The following is a 17,715-nucleotide window of genomic DNA, read 5'->3' as shown; positions in this document are numbered from 1 at the left end:
CATACTTAATTGCGACAAATTTGAAATGAAATGGCTCTTAATACTCTCTGAAGCGCTTTCAAAATTGAGCTACTATTGGCGATCGTCTTTTGTATTTTAAATCAAAGTAGGTATTACTTTTCATTTATTACTATTAATTTCAAAAAAGATTTTTTCTTTTGGTCATAAAGTGTTTTCAAAAGTATGTATGTTCAATAATAATTATAATGTTACATTCTTAAATCTTGTGAATTATACGTTTATTATAATAGTTATAATATTATGTATGATTACTAAGAATGTTTTCATCGTTTAGAATTTGATCTACAGTAAATAACGTATTATTACTTTATCTCTTTTTCGATTTTAGATAGACATAATACGAGTATATAGCCTATAAAAAACCATAGAATAAATATTATATATTAATTAGCATGATTACAGACGTAAAAAATACCGTTTGAGTTATGCATACCTTACCTCAACTGAGTTTAATATCAGAGAAACAATTTTGTGTGCAAATTAACTCGCGCATTCCTATTTTAATTGTTACGTATTTCGACTTTTGGCTTTAATTTATGGAATCAACGTTTTAGCCTAGACTCATATTATAAAGTTTCAAATTTTATATCGCTTTTAAAACGTCAAAGGTTCGTATTGAAAATAAATAAATATACAGTTTTTTTGATAGACAATGTTAGTGCTGAATCCACGACAGACGGTGACGTGCCAAAATGAAGGATATTTTATCGGTAAACTAAAAGAATAAAAAAAAAACATAAAATCAATACACAAGAAAAAAAACGTTAATACATAAAATAGTGCGATGCTACTACTGATGTTTTCAATATATTTTGGATTGAGAAAATAGTATATAGGTACTATACTATGAAGTACCTAGCTTCTTAATTTTTACTATTATTAAACATTTTTTATACAATTTCGGTACCTACCACCAACAAACGTAATAATATATCTTGTTGTCTAAAATTTGGAAGTTAAAAATCTTTACAAGACGTGACAACCTTCACTCAATTATTGGTGGTATATAATTATATATTCATTTATGTACAAATTAAATCACTATCTCCGATATAAGATTTAGCATAAAATCCCTATTAGTATGGACCTCCATGCGTATATATGAGAGAGGGGGCTCCTCGAGTATGACACCTCCCCCCAGGAATGAAGAAAGACACAAATTATTTCAGTATATACTATTTTAACGTGGTGGTATTTTTAAAAAGTTTGTTTTCTCATATTGCCGTGTGGCAACAGCGCGGCTCAGACAACACAAATGGACACGTCATAATAATTAGAATAGGTACAGGATAAGTAATGGTGTATCCGACAAGTCAGCATCCCACCAGTAGTTGTATCTATATGTAAGTTGTTAATCGCTAAAATTTTATTTGAAAGCGAATTATCTGGGCATTAAGAATGTACCGGGGGAAAGTTGTATCTTTTGTGTTCAGTAAATTAATACACGACATAGTCATTTATATTAACAAAAAAAAATCAACTGTTTGTGAAAACTTTTAAACAATTTTTAGTACTGTGTTCATTTGTTTACAGATATGCATATCTCGGTTTGGGTTAGGCCTGGCCAATGACATTTATATGAACGAAGCATCTGGAAAAAAAATGACACTCCCTTTTTTTGTCGGATCTGCCGAATGGCATAATCTGTTCTAACGCCATTACAATAAAGGTGATATTGCTATAAATTTCCGATGCGTGATATCACAATAATGGAAATTGTGTGACGTCTACATATACATGTGCGAATGTCGCTATGCGCGAATTTACTTTCTAGCTACTGTACTGAGTGCGTTGTCCATTAATAATGTCATTGGGCCTGACCACAGAATAGATAATAAATAGAATACCGATAGGCTATATTCAATACGCCGCATATTGACGCAGGGTTTTGAATGTATGAGTGTCCTACGAAAATGAAGCACGCATTATGCACGTGCAATAGTGTGTTTAATACACCAACATTAAATGAGCGTAAATGCATAAACCGAGGGCAGTTTTCAGTATTCGACGTAAAACGTATTCTTGACACGTGTGTAAGTTTAACCCGGATAATTCCTAACTCGAGTCAGTTACTTGCTATCGCCTTACCCGTTATGTATTTCAGTTCCCATTATTTCTGAGTTCCCTGGGCCTGACATATAATACCATAAAATAATCTCTGAATTTATTTAAATGATATTAGGTATATTTGTTCCAGTTAAATATATCAAAATATTTTCAATTCAACGATATCAAATAGATGAAAGGCTTACACACAAAAAACTGTAGATTATTAATTATTAACCTATTTTCTAGACTTTTACACTGAGTAAATAATTCCAAAGGCTAGATATCGGTTAATTTTTGTTTGTTCCCTGTTAATCTTTAATGATCAAACACTGTTTATCCGGAAGGTTAATTATTAATACGGAATACAATAAAACGGTATTACTGAATCGTAAAATGTTTTCAATACAATTTTACTGTATGTTTTCTCTGAATTATTTGTATAAGTAAAATTAAACAAAATTAAATAATATAATACAAAACAAATTATTGTAAATATTATCTTTGATCCTCGATATAACATAACATAGTTAGTAGTATATCCATAAGCTAATGAATAATAAATACACATACATTAATACGAGTAATTATACAATCATTAATACCTACCCCAATGTTAGATATACGATACACTAGTTTACATTCCATAACTTTCCACTTCAAAAATATTCTGAGGAATAAAAACAAAATGTAATACTTGTGATCCATAATAATGACAACCAGGGCTGAAGCTAGGTCTATGGCCACTTGTGTGAGCAAACAAAAACGCTTATACAAAAAATATCTACTAACTGCATATTTAAAGTTTTTTCGTTCACAAACTTTTTATAAATATAATTACAAGATAAAAAGAACATTTTATATACGTTTTTAAATTTTCTGTTGATTTATTATGCTCAATATACTCAAACTTGTACTTGATACAAAGTAAATAAAAAACAAACGAACAAATATAGAAATACTGAATAGTCATTTTGATTTCCATAGTAACGCACGTATATATTAATAATTTAGTTGCTAGGACGACCCAGTTAGCAACCAATAATAGTGGATTGGATTACGGATTTCTTCCGAAATAACTTTTTATACAACAAAATTAACTGAATATGAATTCAATTCTACTTAAAGATGGCTTTGTATTAAAAGAATGCATTAGCATCGTGTTCTGATATATTCTAAAAGTTTCAAATGTCTAGCTAGTCGGGAAGTTAGTTAAAATCGATTGCAAAATTTGTACCGGATAAACAACCACCGAACAAATAAGAATACGAGCTAATAAAAACGTTGTAATGAAATGTTATAGTTTTCCAATTAATTGTTGCTTTATAACTTACGTGTTTAAATTAAGTGGGGGTTAACAACCCTAGGCTATGTCAGCAGGTGCCCCGTAATTACAACAACGCAATAATAAACGAATTGCCCAATTTTCACTATAAGTGTGTAAAACTAAATAAAATTTAAATTTGAATTTTTACATATAAAATACGTTGCATTGTTTTAAATGCAGTATAATGATGTTATGTAAATTCGTATTAAAAACCGAAATCAAAGATGCGACCGATCCTTCATTTGACCGCCCGTGTGAAAGGCATTTTGTCAGCGTATCCGGAAATTTGTACGTAAACAGTTCACTGCAGGACACTTATTCGTGCGCCGCAGTACGTGAAACATGAGTTCGTGTAACATTTAACGAAATGACGAATTCTTCGTTGAACATTTCACCGTTTAGTATATTTGTACGTATGCTACAACATGTGGAGATTTCTTTACTAGGTTAGGTTAGGTTAGGGTTAATCTAATTGGAACAGTACTATTTGCAAACTATCGCCGCATTTTGTAAGATACGTACAATAATGTATTCCACGGTGAAATGTTCAACGAAGAACTCGTCATTTGATAAAATGTTATACGAACTCATGTTTCACGTACTGCGGCGCACGAATAAGTGTCCCACGATGAACTACATACGTACAATTTACATGTAACCTTTTGTCACACCGAGCCGAGACGGCCCTGTGTACAACATTGACCAAAATCAATCTTAAAATGTATTATTTATTTTAACAGTTTTCGTCTTATCGTTGTCGATAAATTGAAAATATTATACATCTGTTTATTTTATAGTTAGCATAATAATAATGGCCATTTATTTTATAACATTAAATCTGTTAACAGGCAATACTCAAAAACTTAACTTACTAAAATGGCTATTAACCTACTTAGATATTAAAAAAATGTTTAATTGTACATACTAAGAAGTATTTACTCTTTTATAACTATATATTTTAGGTATAAATCTTTTTAATAATGTCAAAAAAACGTATTTTCAAGTTGAGTTTTATTTTTTATTGATATTTTTCAATTCACCTACGTATAGCGTCATTAGGTCAAATTCTCTTGATTAGATGTTATCAGGGAAGATAAAAATAAACGAAGTAGGTTGCCTTTTGTTTGTGGTTGTGAGGAGCAATGACATTAATATGGACGAATCATCTAGAAAATAAAATGACACTCACTTTGTGTCGGGTCTGCCGGATGGCGAAATTCATATTTTAATATCGGTATCCTACGCTCAAATGAACATTCTGCTTGCAAGCAGTCTGGCGACACCGCTGGGTCGGCCCATACAAAATTTCTGACTGTCAGGTTTCGACTCCACCGTTATTATTGTGTTACAAAATGCCAATGTGCCTATTTAAAAATTGTAAAAAAATCTACTAAACACTCCAAGAAAGATGGGATATCACTTTGCATGTGTTAGTATTATTTATTATTTATAAAATGCCATTTTAAGATATTGATGAATGTTTATTCAATGCAATTGAATGACAGGAACCATTGGACAGTCAGTCGCCTGTGATTCGTGGGCTCACTTGCGTCTAATCTCCGAGAAGTCGTAAGTAACCGAGAATCTGTTTCTAACGCAATGAGTCATGACACTAATACGCCATTACAATAAAGGTTATATTACTATAAATTCTCGAAGCTTGTATCGCATAATGGAAACGGATACGTCAATGGTCACGTGACATCTACCTATACATCTGTGAATGACTTTCATGCACAATTTCTCGTGCGCGCCGGGTATGAAGTGAGTCGTCCATTTAATATGTCATTGGTGAGGAGCTACAATTTTATTCTCGAACGTGGAGACATAGGCATGCAATGACATTAATATGGACGAAACATCTGGAAAAAAAATGACACTCACTATTTTGCCGGGTCTGCCGAATGGTATAATCTGTTCTAACGCCATTACAATAAAGGTGATATTGCTATAAATTCCCGATGCTTTTTGTCAGATCTGCCGAATGGCATAATTCATATTTTAATATCAATATCGCTCGCTCAAATAAACATTGACCCTAGAAACACTGTTCTAACGCCATTACATTAAAGGTGATATTGCTATACATTCCCGATGCGTGATATCGCATAATGGAAAGTGCAAAATTTTGTCACGTGACGTCTACCTATACATGTGCGAATGTCGCTATGCACGAATTTACTTGCTGGCTACTGTACTGAGTGCGTTGTCCATTAATAATGTCATTGTAGGTATGTGATAAAATTAAGTACGTGTTAAAGAACATGTTACTATTTATTTACGACAATATGTTTGAGACGCATTCTGCAGTTGGTAATTATGTCGCAGATGCCGGCATGAGCTTTTATATCACCTTTTTTACGAAAACAGTTTATTCCATATCGACAATTATATTAAATACATTTTTCTGTCGATGCAGATGCTTTTCGATCCAATAATAATTGTTAATTTAAAATTTGAAATTTCTATACATGTCGTTGCATCATTATCACTCATTAATGCTAGGTTAGGTTGGGTTAGGTCTAAAAAGAAAGTTATAAAAGCTCATGAGGGCATATGCGGCACTATTACCCTGCAGTTTTTTTGTTCGACGCAGACTGAATAACCTGAGTAGCCTCCAGGGAAGGCGAAGCTGAGAAAGAGCGTCGGCTCAGTGGAGCGACGACCAATTCAAGGAGCTGACTGAGAACAGCATTCAATCTGTCATGAGAGATGCAGAGAATCGAGAGGGATAGAAAGTCTTGGCCGCTCAAAAGATGAGAAAATTCCAAGGTGGTCCACAATCTTCAGCCAGAGTATTTACGTATGTATCATAATATGTATTTAAGGCTATACCTCAGCTGAGGCATGGTCTAAAAAGATCGTGACTAGGCGATGCGCGGATTGCGGGTCGCGGGTGCAAATGCGAACCGAACGAAATATAATTTGTCATAAAAATTCATGCGTCCTTTTTATATTATGTTTATTATTATATTCGTAATAATAATAGTATATTCATTGACATGTTTTATTTTTCAAGTACATGTGGAACGTTTTTAAGTCATTTTTACACGATTTAAGAATATATTCATCTGACTCCATCACAAAAGAAATTGACGTGCGAACAGGTCGACTATCTCTCTCCGAATGGCAACGCGCCTCAACGCGGCCGAAATTTCGTTCCACATAGTGTTGAAAAATATTTGCCGTTTCACTTATGTACGCTCTTAAGTTCGTCACGTAAACGAAATACGCAATAAATATTGGTAATATTTTAGGACATTGAGTGGGATTTGTTTTTCTTGTGTTTTATGATCTGACCGTCATTAAGTCGTAAACTAAATCTGGCTTCAAAGTCTTAGTCTATCTATGGCGACTGGATTTCCCATTTCTATATTCCATTAAAATTGTCGGTATACTTTATATGATAATTATTATTAGTAAGTCATTCGATTATACTCGTAATTTATATTAATATCATATAATATCGACGTTGCTAAGCCGTAAGGGTATAAGAGTGATAATGAGTTTTTTATGGGGTTACAATATTGTCAATAAAAACTTTTTTTTTTAATTATTAATAACAATGTCCTTGCTTTTTCGTACAAGGTGGTTGTTAGTAATTTAAACAATCATAAACACCCAGGCTTTGATAAAATCACATAAATATATTGTGTCATCACCGGAAATCGAACCCAGAGCTCTCAAATGGAAGCCCAGCGCCTTACACAGTGCACCTCGAAAGCCTCCATTATTATAATATTGTACTAATAACATGAAATGTACAACGTAGAATACCCTAATGTTACTTTACAATCGTGTGGACCAGAACCAGACTTGTCCAACCCACAAAAACGAGAAAACTGAGTTAGACATCTCATCGCTATTAAATATTCATTTTTTGTCAGGTTAGAATATGACTATCACTAAAAATTGTCATCTTATATGACACTACCATCTACAGTCATTTCTTGGAATCACAAAAAATAGGAATAATTCATTATGAGTGCCATATTTATATATTCCATATAAAAAAAAGTGGACAAGTCTGACAATCATTTCGTGAAACGCTGGAAGAAATAGATGACGATTTTTCAACAGTTAACACAAAACAAAAAACATTTTATAATAAAAAAAAATATATTAAAACACTGAATTTTTTTGAGTGAATCTATGACTTTAACACTAATTATCTCAGAACTGAATAATAATTGTGGCTTGGACAAGTCTGGTTCTGACCCACACAATTAAAAACACGTATATATATTATAATTTATTAGTAATTACAATGTATACTATCAACCACTTTTAATTAATATAATATCATCCACCAAGAAAGAATGGGCAGTTAACGCCATTTCAGTGACATCGTATGGAATCAACGTGCATATAAATTAAACTGTATTACATGGACTATACCTCTAGTCGTAGTATAAGAAAAGATATAAAATCTCGTGCTCTATATCCGTTTCCCGTATGCAGGTAAAAACGGGCTGAACGTTTATTGCCGCCAGATTTTCCTCATTGACAGGTCTAGCATTATAGAAATGGCACATTTCATTTTGCCGGGAATTCCCGGATTTCGGAACACAAAGGGAGTGCGCCTCTTTTGTACACAAAAATTTATGTACTATTTAGTTTAGGCTGTAGTAAATTTTCCGGTTTTTCCTGTTTCCCATTTAAATAATAACTTTTACATCAAAACGATTAAGATATATTTTTAGGAGTATCAAAACCTCGATATTAAGCGATTGTTTAACGTTTTACTTGTACTCGTAAAAACAATATTGGAATACGAGAAGTTTATACACATGTACAAGATAACTGCTATGAACAGCGCGAATCGATGTAAATAATGAAATTGTTTTGTGAGAAACTTGCGACATCTTTAAATACTCTATACGGCCTTAATTTAACGGCTCTTTCGCATTTTTACGTATAACCATAGACTTGAAATTTGGTGCACAGGTACGATATACGTTGACCCTACATTCTCTTGAAATTTAGAAGCAATCTATTTTTTTTGCTTATAATTATATTAATTTGAAACATTTACTAAAATATTCCTCGTATTTGGCTACAGATAGACATATAAAAAAGAGATGGGTCCCGTCGATCTACTTTCCGGGTTTACTTAATGTATTAGTAATCTACTTGTTTTGCGATATCTTTGGAAGGAGCAATCATCAATTACATGTTTTACAAAATTAGTATTTTATTTATAAATAAACAAATAAATTAATTTATCACCAATCTTAGTTAAATGTTAACGTTTAAATTCTGTTATTACAACCTCAACTCTGTAGAGGCCCATTTTCTCCTCCACTTAGGAACACAAATGGTAATTTACTTTTTTTACTTCTGTTCAAATATCGATCTATATCTGAAAGTAAAATTTGATTCATAAAATTTACGTATTCAGATAATATTTGAGAAAAACCACGTTAAGCCGATTTTGAGCGGGTAATTTTACATCTTGATTATAATATAGCTATTCCATACGTTTAATCAGTATATAGTAGAAAATACTAGTTTGTAACAGATCTATACTAGTATGCACGAATTTATACCAGTTATTTTAGTTTATACGAGTGCATACTGGTTAACACCGGTTGAGTCCAGTTTCCGCTTTTTTTACATAGCTGAATTAAATAGGCCGCATTGTAATAACAACAGTATTTACATCCTTCGTGATTTATATCTTGAATAAACTATATGACATTTGAAATAATATACAAAACTTAGATTATAATAAACTCATATAAAAATATAGTATTTATCATTTTGGTGTTCATGACATAAGAAAATTATTTAATAGGTATATAATATACAGAATTTTTGTATTTACATGGTAAATTTTCTCAAGTATAAGTATTATTAATTAAGTATATGTACGTTTGAGTTTATGAGGACCTGGTAATTGAAACGATTCATGTGCATTATTTAATCAAATTGAGTTAATCAACTTCAAAGTTAAATTCTTGGCTATGTATAAATTCTACTTTTAACATTCTATAAATTAGATCTTGTTTTCAAACGATACATTATTGCTATGTCAAAATAATATATTTCTGTATATTAGGGGTATGTTAGGCCAAAACATTATTTTTATACACATGCGTTCGTGAAATGTAATCTAATAATCTAACGTAAGGTATAAAATATTTATAACTTTTCATCTTTATAGTTTTGCACTGTTGAATCTTTTTTCACGCAAAAATTAAACATAATCATAATACTACGTTGAAATAAAAACTGTTCCTAACTAATATTTTACTCATATATGAAAATTGTACTCATTTAATCATCAGTGTCCCAATTGTAAATTAATGTTAATTAAAAATTATCTCTTGTAGGTAAAGATAACAATGCATTTAACCATTAAATAATAGAACAAGTTTTTTCTTCTTTTTAATTGTTATTAATGTTATGTAAAGTTTGGAAAGGTGGGAAATTTCATGAAATAATAATAAAATCACCAAATAAATAACAAAAAAATTTATAATTAATACACCTACATATTATAAATCATTTCATCTTAATCTATAAATACATGAAACGACCTAACAAATATTTTTGTATTCAAACAGATTTTGCAACGTACAGTTTGTTATTTTATTTGAATTTTGATAGTGGAATATTTAGCTTTTGGTGTAATATTGCATTCGTTTAAAATAAAACATACCTTTCTATGAAAAATTTGTTTAATTATTAATCTTAGATATTGCAGCTTACATTATGAGATATTTGTTGTTGTACTAAAAAGCTCAACTATTACCGATAATATGCATAAACTTCCGAAAAGTCCACAATCGAATATTTGTGGTAAACAACGTTGTGGCAAACTTAACTTGTTGATTTTAACATTAGTTTATTTTTTCGATCGTATTTTAAATTAGAATAATATGTATACTATTTTTATTAGTCAACTAACCAAAGTACTCGACTTTGCGCGAGGTTGCTTTATTGATCGATATACATTTATCTTATTTAACAAAACAATAATTAGATATTTCATTATCTAAACAAATAATTTATCTAGGCATATTCGCGGGCCAAAATAAAAGCAATTCTGATAGCATTAAAAATCAAACAAAACAACACAAAAATAAAATCGAACTTTATTTGACCTATGCTAAAAATCAAATTTGGAAGGAATTTTGTATAATAAATCAAAATAAAATTAGACATAGCGATTTTTATTCGTATCATTTTAAATAATTAATTTCTAATATTAATACTATCAATCGAGGGTACTTGATGGTATTTGAATTTAAATTATAATAGATTTAAGTTCTGTACTATTGCATTTGCGCGTAGTCTCTGAAGATGCTGAAAGTTGAAACACGGGTCGCAAAAAACGACTCAAATGGAATAGTAAAAAAACTTAAAATCATTAGAATTTTAATCAGTTTCTGAATCTCGTTAAGTTTTTAAACATTTTTTTTCGAGTGATTTTGGCGGGCTTTAATGCGTAATTTTTGTTAGATTTGTGAACTTTGAAAATAGATGCCAAATTATTATGAATTCCCACTAAGCAAATGTTGAATCTTTTTAAAATACTTAAGTTGTAATAGTTTATCAAAGTTTTCACTAGTTTGTGGTAGTTATGAATAGTTTGGGGGATAAGTACCTTTGGCGGGAGCAGCCGTCAGCGTTCGGGGGTAAGGCCCGCGGCGTCAAATCTCAGCAGTTGAGTCATGGTGTCGGCGTGCTGTACCTTGCCCGCGCGTCAGAGTCGTAGAGGTTGCCTCGCCGTACAGGTGGTACGGGCGCGAGCTACGGCACTTGTGAGCGGCTGGGCGAAGACTGGCGTAGACCCTCTACGGCGCGGCCTCCGCGATTCCTCTGAGGGGGCGGCGCTATGTCCAAGCACGGGCCACGCGGAGCCGGCGGATTGTGGCGCTTAGATTGGTGCGCTGGAAGGGATGCTGTGCTTCGGAGACGCGGTGTTTCAGTCGCTGGCCAATTATTTAACCAGCGGTGGCAGAAATATGACCAAAAATAAAAATAATCAAAAAAAAAAACAGAATATTACATTATTTTTAATAAAATTTTGCAATGTAACTTAAAGCAACACAGTAGATTCATAAAAAAATCTACCATCATCACCAAACTGGATCCACTGCTGGATGAAAGCCTCTCTAAATTGATACCATTCACTTTGACCCTGTTCGTTGCTATGGACGATTTCTACGCCTTAAGTACCTATCACATAAAGTATGTTAATATATAATATCGAAAAAAACATTGTTGAATCACTAAAAATCATCAGGAATGATAAGAGTGTTATACTATAAAATATATGCTATTACTTTTATTTAATTTCTTTTATTGTGCTAACTGTCAATAAGAGGAACTGATTTTTTTTTTTGGTAAAAACATCTGTTTTATAAATATTATTCAGTTGAAAATGTCCCTCTGAGGCGAACGAAACCGGTCCATATTTATTTATTAATAGTGGAATAAGTACTAAAAAAATTGCGTTTTATTAAATTTATCAATATTTTTTTTTATTGAACACTGGATGTACACAACATTTAAGAACGTAGCAATCATTAGTGAAAATAAATCATGTTAAGGGGGGACATGCTCGTCGAAGGTCAAAATTGAGTTTTTATTATATTTTCAAACCATGATCCTGGACACTCCTTAAACGTTGTAGATAATCTATTTATATAATTTTGAAGCCTTATTATCCTGTATTGTTATTTTAAACATTTGATGACTGCATAAAGTATTTTTGTTACATAAAATAGTATTATTTTAAACCTCTCGCTCTAATGTTTTAGAATATAGTCATATTTCGGTACATAACTGTGCAGTGGTGTTAAAATTTTACACATTTATTAATTTTTAAACGCATTTATGAAACCATTAGTATAATTTATTACGAGATAATTTTTGTAAAATATTCACGATAAAAAATGATATTGATAATCTCTGTGATCCCAAATTTGACAAGAATTAGGCATTTTATTATTCAAAAAATCGGCAAGATTAACACATTTGAAGATAATTCTAAAGATACTTATTATAAGCTATGTTTTTGACCATTCAAGTGTGATAAACATCTTATGAATAATGATTGCTTTATAATAATTATTGACCTAAGAATAAGGTAGTGTTTTTTTTAAATACGCCATTTCTTTTGTCATTCCCCAGTGGTTCAGATACAGCATACGGCCGTAGCCATGAATTGACAAACTATAATTAATTAAAGTAGGGAGTAAAATTATGTTAACGCGCGTGTTTGAACATGTACCTAACCGATTTTTTTTTATTTTTTTTAAACGGTACATGTTCAAACACGCACGTCAATATCATTTTACTCCCTACTTCAATTATAGTTTGTCAATTTATGGCTACGGCCGTATGTTGTAGCTTAACTACTGGGGAATGACAAAAGAAATGGCGTATTTAAAAAAAACACTACCTTATTCTTAGGTCAATAATTATTATAAAGCAATCATTATTCATAAGATGTTTATCACACTTGAATGGTCAAAAACATAGCTTATAATAAGTATCTTTAGAATTATCTTCAAATGTGTTAATCTTGCCGATTTTTTGAATAATAAAATGCCTAATTCTTGTCAAATTTGGGATCACAGAGATATACAACGTTTAAGGAGTGTCCAGGATCATGGTTTGAAAACACAATAAAAACTCAATTTTGACCTACGACGAGCACGTGGGCCGTTAACAAACCTCAAAAATATACATATTCTTGAACCGGTTGGTATTACAATTTCCTAAAAGGTAATTTGTTGCTAAGATTTTTCCATATTATTAAAATATATACTTAGCTTGAAATAATATTCACATTACCAAAATTATAGTAGAGACAATCTTATGATATAATATATATTTTATATTGTTAATATTTTGTCAAACAAAGTAACAAATATTGACATCAATACAGAGCAGTGGCGAAGGGTGGAGGTAGGCTGTTAAGATCCGCCATAAATATTGCGCACTAAACTTTGTCAGTCATACATACTTGTTTTCATCAAATAAGACTACATTTTACAGATGGTGTTGGTTAGTTTTTAAAATTCAATTAAACCCTTGCGAAACCAAGCCATAATAGATAATAGTCAAAAAATACTCGTATATCTATAAAATATCTAAAATTATGCAATTAAATCATACATAAATTTGGATATTTTATAGATAGAATAATATGTTTTATCTATTATAGTTTGGTTTAGGCATAGCATGATGAATTAAAAAAATGAAGCAACAGTAAGTGTAATACGCATTTTTAATCTAACGAAAACAAATAAGTAAGAATGAAAAAATGTGCACAATTTTGTCATATCGCCTAAAATATACCAATACTATTATTTATATATTTTTCCGGTGGTTGTTTATCCAGTACAAATCTTGCAATCGATTTTTAACTAACTTCCCGACTAGCTAGACATTTGAAACATTTAGAATATATCAGAACACGATACCAATGCATTCTTTTAATACTTTTAGCCTTCTTTAAGTAGAATTGAATTCATTTTCACTTAATTCTGTTTTGTATGAAAAGTTATTTTGAAAGAAATCCGTAATCCAATCCACTATTATTGGTTGCTAAGTGTGTGGTCTTAGCAACTAAATTACTAATATATACGTGCGTTACTATGGAAATCAAAATGACATTTCAGTATTATATCTTCTTCCACGGCGCTACATCCCGGGGTGGGATTTGGCCTCCTCCACAACCGCTCTCCACTCACTCCGGTCTCTCGCCACACTTCTCCAGCTACCGGGTCTTCCTATATGAAGCCACGGCGTCAGCCCATCTCCTTCTTGGACGGCCTCTGGGTCTCCTCCGTTGGGGTAGCCACTTCGTCATGATCCTTGGCGCTCTAACTTCAGGCATTCTCTCCACATGTCCCGCCCATCGTAGTCTTTGGGACTTACAGTACCTTATGATTGTTTGCTGTTCAATCAGCTCTTCTAATTCGTGGTTCATTTTTATTCTACTAAAGTCTACTAAATCGACTTGTATTTTTCATCTTAACATACATACATGATTATAGTAGTTCATCAAAAACAAGAAATTTGAATCTTTAGTTAAAACTTCTTGTGCACTATTTCAGTCCGCGACGAAGGTTAAATCCCTTTGCCCCTTTATTAAGCTTTTACTCATAATATGTTAACCCCTTGTTACCTAATGTAAATAAATTTAAATGACAGCATTGCCTAGTCGAGTTGAAGCCGTTTCTAATGTGTAAGACAATAATGTGATACTAAGTGTGGCCAAATAATCAATAGATATTTGCACTAACCAAATGGTTACGAATATTCGGCTTCACATCTTTTCACTATTTACTACACATCCATAATTACACATACAAAACCAATCATGGTTACTATTATCTGATGGATCGATTGTGCAGAACTACGAATCATCATTGAAATTGACTGAAGCGGTTTTATTGTCTTGCCTCTTTCAAAAGAAATTGCTAAAAATCTACATACTTACCATGCATAATGACTGTATTGTTAATTGTATTTTTTTATGTTATTGCCAGTCTTTTTCATGTCTAATTCTGTGGTGACACCCACGGTGGCCGCGCGGCTTAAGCGTTGGACTATCACGCCGTGGGTCCCAGGTTGTCGGGGGGAAAAAATGTGTATTGCGTAGTGCCAATAAATCCGCTAGATGGTGTTCGCAATTGGCATTAAAGTCGCCAGCGCAGTTGAGACGCAGAGCAATAAAACCCTTTGATAGCGAACAAAGCGGCATACTTACCTGGCGTAGGGGACACCGTGATCACAAAGGCGGTTCCCCCAGGGCGAGGCTCTTCCATTGCACTTCGGTTGGGCTGACCCTTGCGATTATCCCTAATGCGGATAACTCGGGCGCGTAATTTTTGGTAGTCGGGACTGCGTACGCGCTGTCCCGGATGAACGCATGTTTTACCTCGCGTCTTGATTGATTGATTTAAAGTGAGTCAATCACGACACATGAATAGGCCAAAATGCCGATATATTGTCTAAATTTAGCTAAAAAAAAGAAGTGGCGTGGGAAAAATTCTGCGGTGACACCCACGGTGGCCGCGCGGCTTAAGCGTTGGACTATCACGCCGTGGGTCCCAAGTTCTAATCCTGGGTCTGGCAAGTACACAATGCACATATTGTTTTTCAATTTGTGTGTGAGTCAGGGTATGGACCTAATAGATTGAGCAAGTGGCTGACATCCATTTCTCGTAAAAACAAAATCTGTTACACATTCACATTTTATTACATTTTTTTACAATTGTAAGTTTGTCTTTGACTTAAAATAAAAAATATTTTTCTTTTTAATGTTTTCAGATACATATTTATTCATTAATATAGTTTAAATTGTAAATTATCAAAAAAATGTCTCAAATTGCAAGCTTCGTATTTTTCCGCTAGGTGCCTCTTTAAAAAAGGCTCAGTGAAGACCTTAATACAAACCTCTACTCTGTGGAGGCCCATATGATCCTATTAGGATCGGACATGGTCGGAAAAAAAATCTGTGGTGACCTGCTTAAATATGCCAACTTTTTCTACTTATTTATAATTTCTTCCTTCACAATATTTTTTTTATAATACACCATTACAAATACAAAAGTCAATTCGCGATAATGAGATTATCAAAGTTACCCACTTGGACCATTCCATGGTATACCAAACTCCGGAAGTGATTCAAAAACATCCCTCCTCTATAACACCACCCGATTCAGCCGCCTCAACCCTCTGCCAAGCCTGCCATTTCCATGCACAAAATAGAGCTTCACCATGAGAAAAAGAGGGGGAAAAGCAATCGGTTCAAAAATCAAAGGAGCAAAGCGACGGTGAGGCTGATTACCAACACATTTATCATGATTCTTCAGAACTGTTTGATTTAATAAAACTTTCAGGAGCCGCCTGTTCTTGGGGGAATCAATTATTCGTTTATTTTGTACCGTATATTCTGTACAGTACTATATACATATCTGATTACTGTATTAGTTTAATTAAATGAAGCAATTTTAAGTATAATATCAGAATTTGAGAGTTTTGACTGAGTTGTAGCAGTTATCAGCGTTTTCAGTGGGCATCAGTCTGGACTCTAGAGGTTTTATGCACGCTCCTCACCCTATATTTACTTAGTTTAAAGCAACAACAACACATTTTTACTGTTTGGCCTAAAGATTACGGACTGTCAACGTGGGAAGCGAATTTAACTCATAATATCTCAAAAAAAAAGGAAACGAAAAGCTCCTATCCGAAGTTAATATTGAGTTCCGAACATGGAAAGCTCTAAATATATTAGTAACCATAATAAGGTATCTACACCTAAGATAACAATATGTTGAAATGAGGGTTCTCGAATGACCAAGCCTGCAAGGGAGATGAAATACAAAGCATGAAGACTTATTTTCTATGGTATGCTCAATAGGTCTTCGAGATGTGACTGTATAGACGAACTCGTATCTTCAAAACTCATTGAACTGACAAAGTAACAAAATGTTATCATCTTCAAACGAATTGATTGAATTATTGAGAAGTTCAGCAACGTATCAAAACTAGAAAACTACAACACACCACCACAATATTATGAGACAATAAAAATGTTGTATTATGTAGTACTCATTTCCCAATAAATGATCAAGATTAAACGTAGAAGTGTATGACAACGAATTACGTGGTTCAAAAACCTTTACGATTATTCAGATAACAGACGATAAATCAAATATGGCCCTGATGGTGTCCACGTGTGATGGCACGAAAAGTAGAAGATGTCCACTAAAATAGAATTTTAACGAGATTCAACCTAAGGAAAATGGTGTTTCCTTTGCTAACTTCTATGGTGATACACAAGAGGTGGTAAAGATCGTCAGTCTAAAAAATAGCCGTAATAATGCACCGTCATAATCAATCTAATGACTGGAACAAGGCAGTTACTGCAAATAAATGATACCTACATGTTTTCCATTGATAGATTGTGGATGGAACTACGTTTGATTGTAAACACGCCGTTGATGGATGTTTCAGTTTATGTAGCATGTAATCGTGAGTGTGTAAGCTTGAATAAACGTCACACGCTGACATATTTCAGTTTGGAATAATTCGTCGATACATTTAATATTTAGGTTAACAATCAATAATTATTTATTTATGACAATCTGTTGCATTTTTTTTTAAATTCATTATGTAGATATCTAGAAAATAACAGTGGCGAATAGTGACTTTTATAAGCAGGTAGGCAATGGAAATCATGGTACATAAGTAGGTACGTGTCAGTCATATTATGTTATTTATTACTTAATTGAGTTAGCATTTACTTGGTAGAATTCCATTTTACAAGAAATGAAAATATAATTAATATT

General features: G+C 32.6%; 1 protein-coding gene and 1 non-coding gene across 2 annotated transcripts in view; one reads left to right on the top strand and one right to left on the bottom strand.

The window, feature by feature from the left end:
- The window catches only part of SerT (Serotonin transporter), a 114,324-nt gene extending 103,169 nt beyond the window's left edge, over positions 1 to 11,155 (bottom strand). Inside the window, exon 1 of the mRNA XM_085944181.1 lies at positions 11,007 to 11,155. The gene's annotated coding sequence lies outside the window, so the exon portion shown is untranslated. The remainder of the gene's footprint in view (positions 1 to 11,006) is intronic.
- Positions 11,156 to 15,120: 3,965 nt separating this feature from the next.
- Positions 15,121 to 15,282, top strand: LOC147073924 (U1 spliceosomal RNA). Its single transcript, XR_015070423.1, has one exon. It is a non-coding gene; the product is annotated as a U1 spliceosomal RNA (small nuclear RNA).
- Positions 15,283 to 17,715: the final 2,433 nt, after the last annotated feature.

This window comes from Rhyacophila brunnea, unplaced genomic scaffold (assembly GCF_057557595.1).
Source record: "Rhyacophila brunnea isolate RB1 unplaced genomic scaffold, BYU_Rbru_1.0 scaffold_17, whole genome shotgun sequence".
Lineage (NCBI taxonomy): Eukaryota > Metazoa > Arthropoda > Insecta > Trichoptera > Rhyacophilidae > Rhyacophila > Rhyacophila brunnea.
The sequence above is the reverse complement of the archived record's forward strand: the minus strand, read 5'-3'. Positions and strand labels throughout refer to the sequence as shown.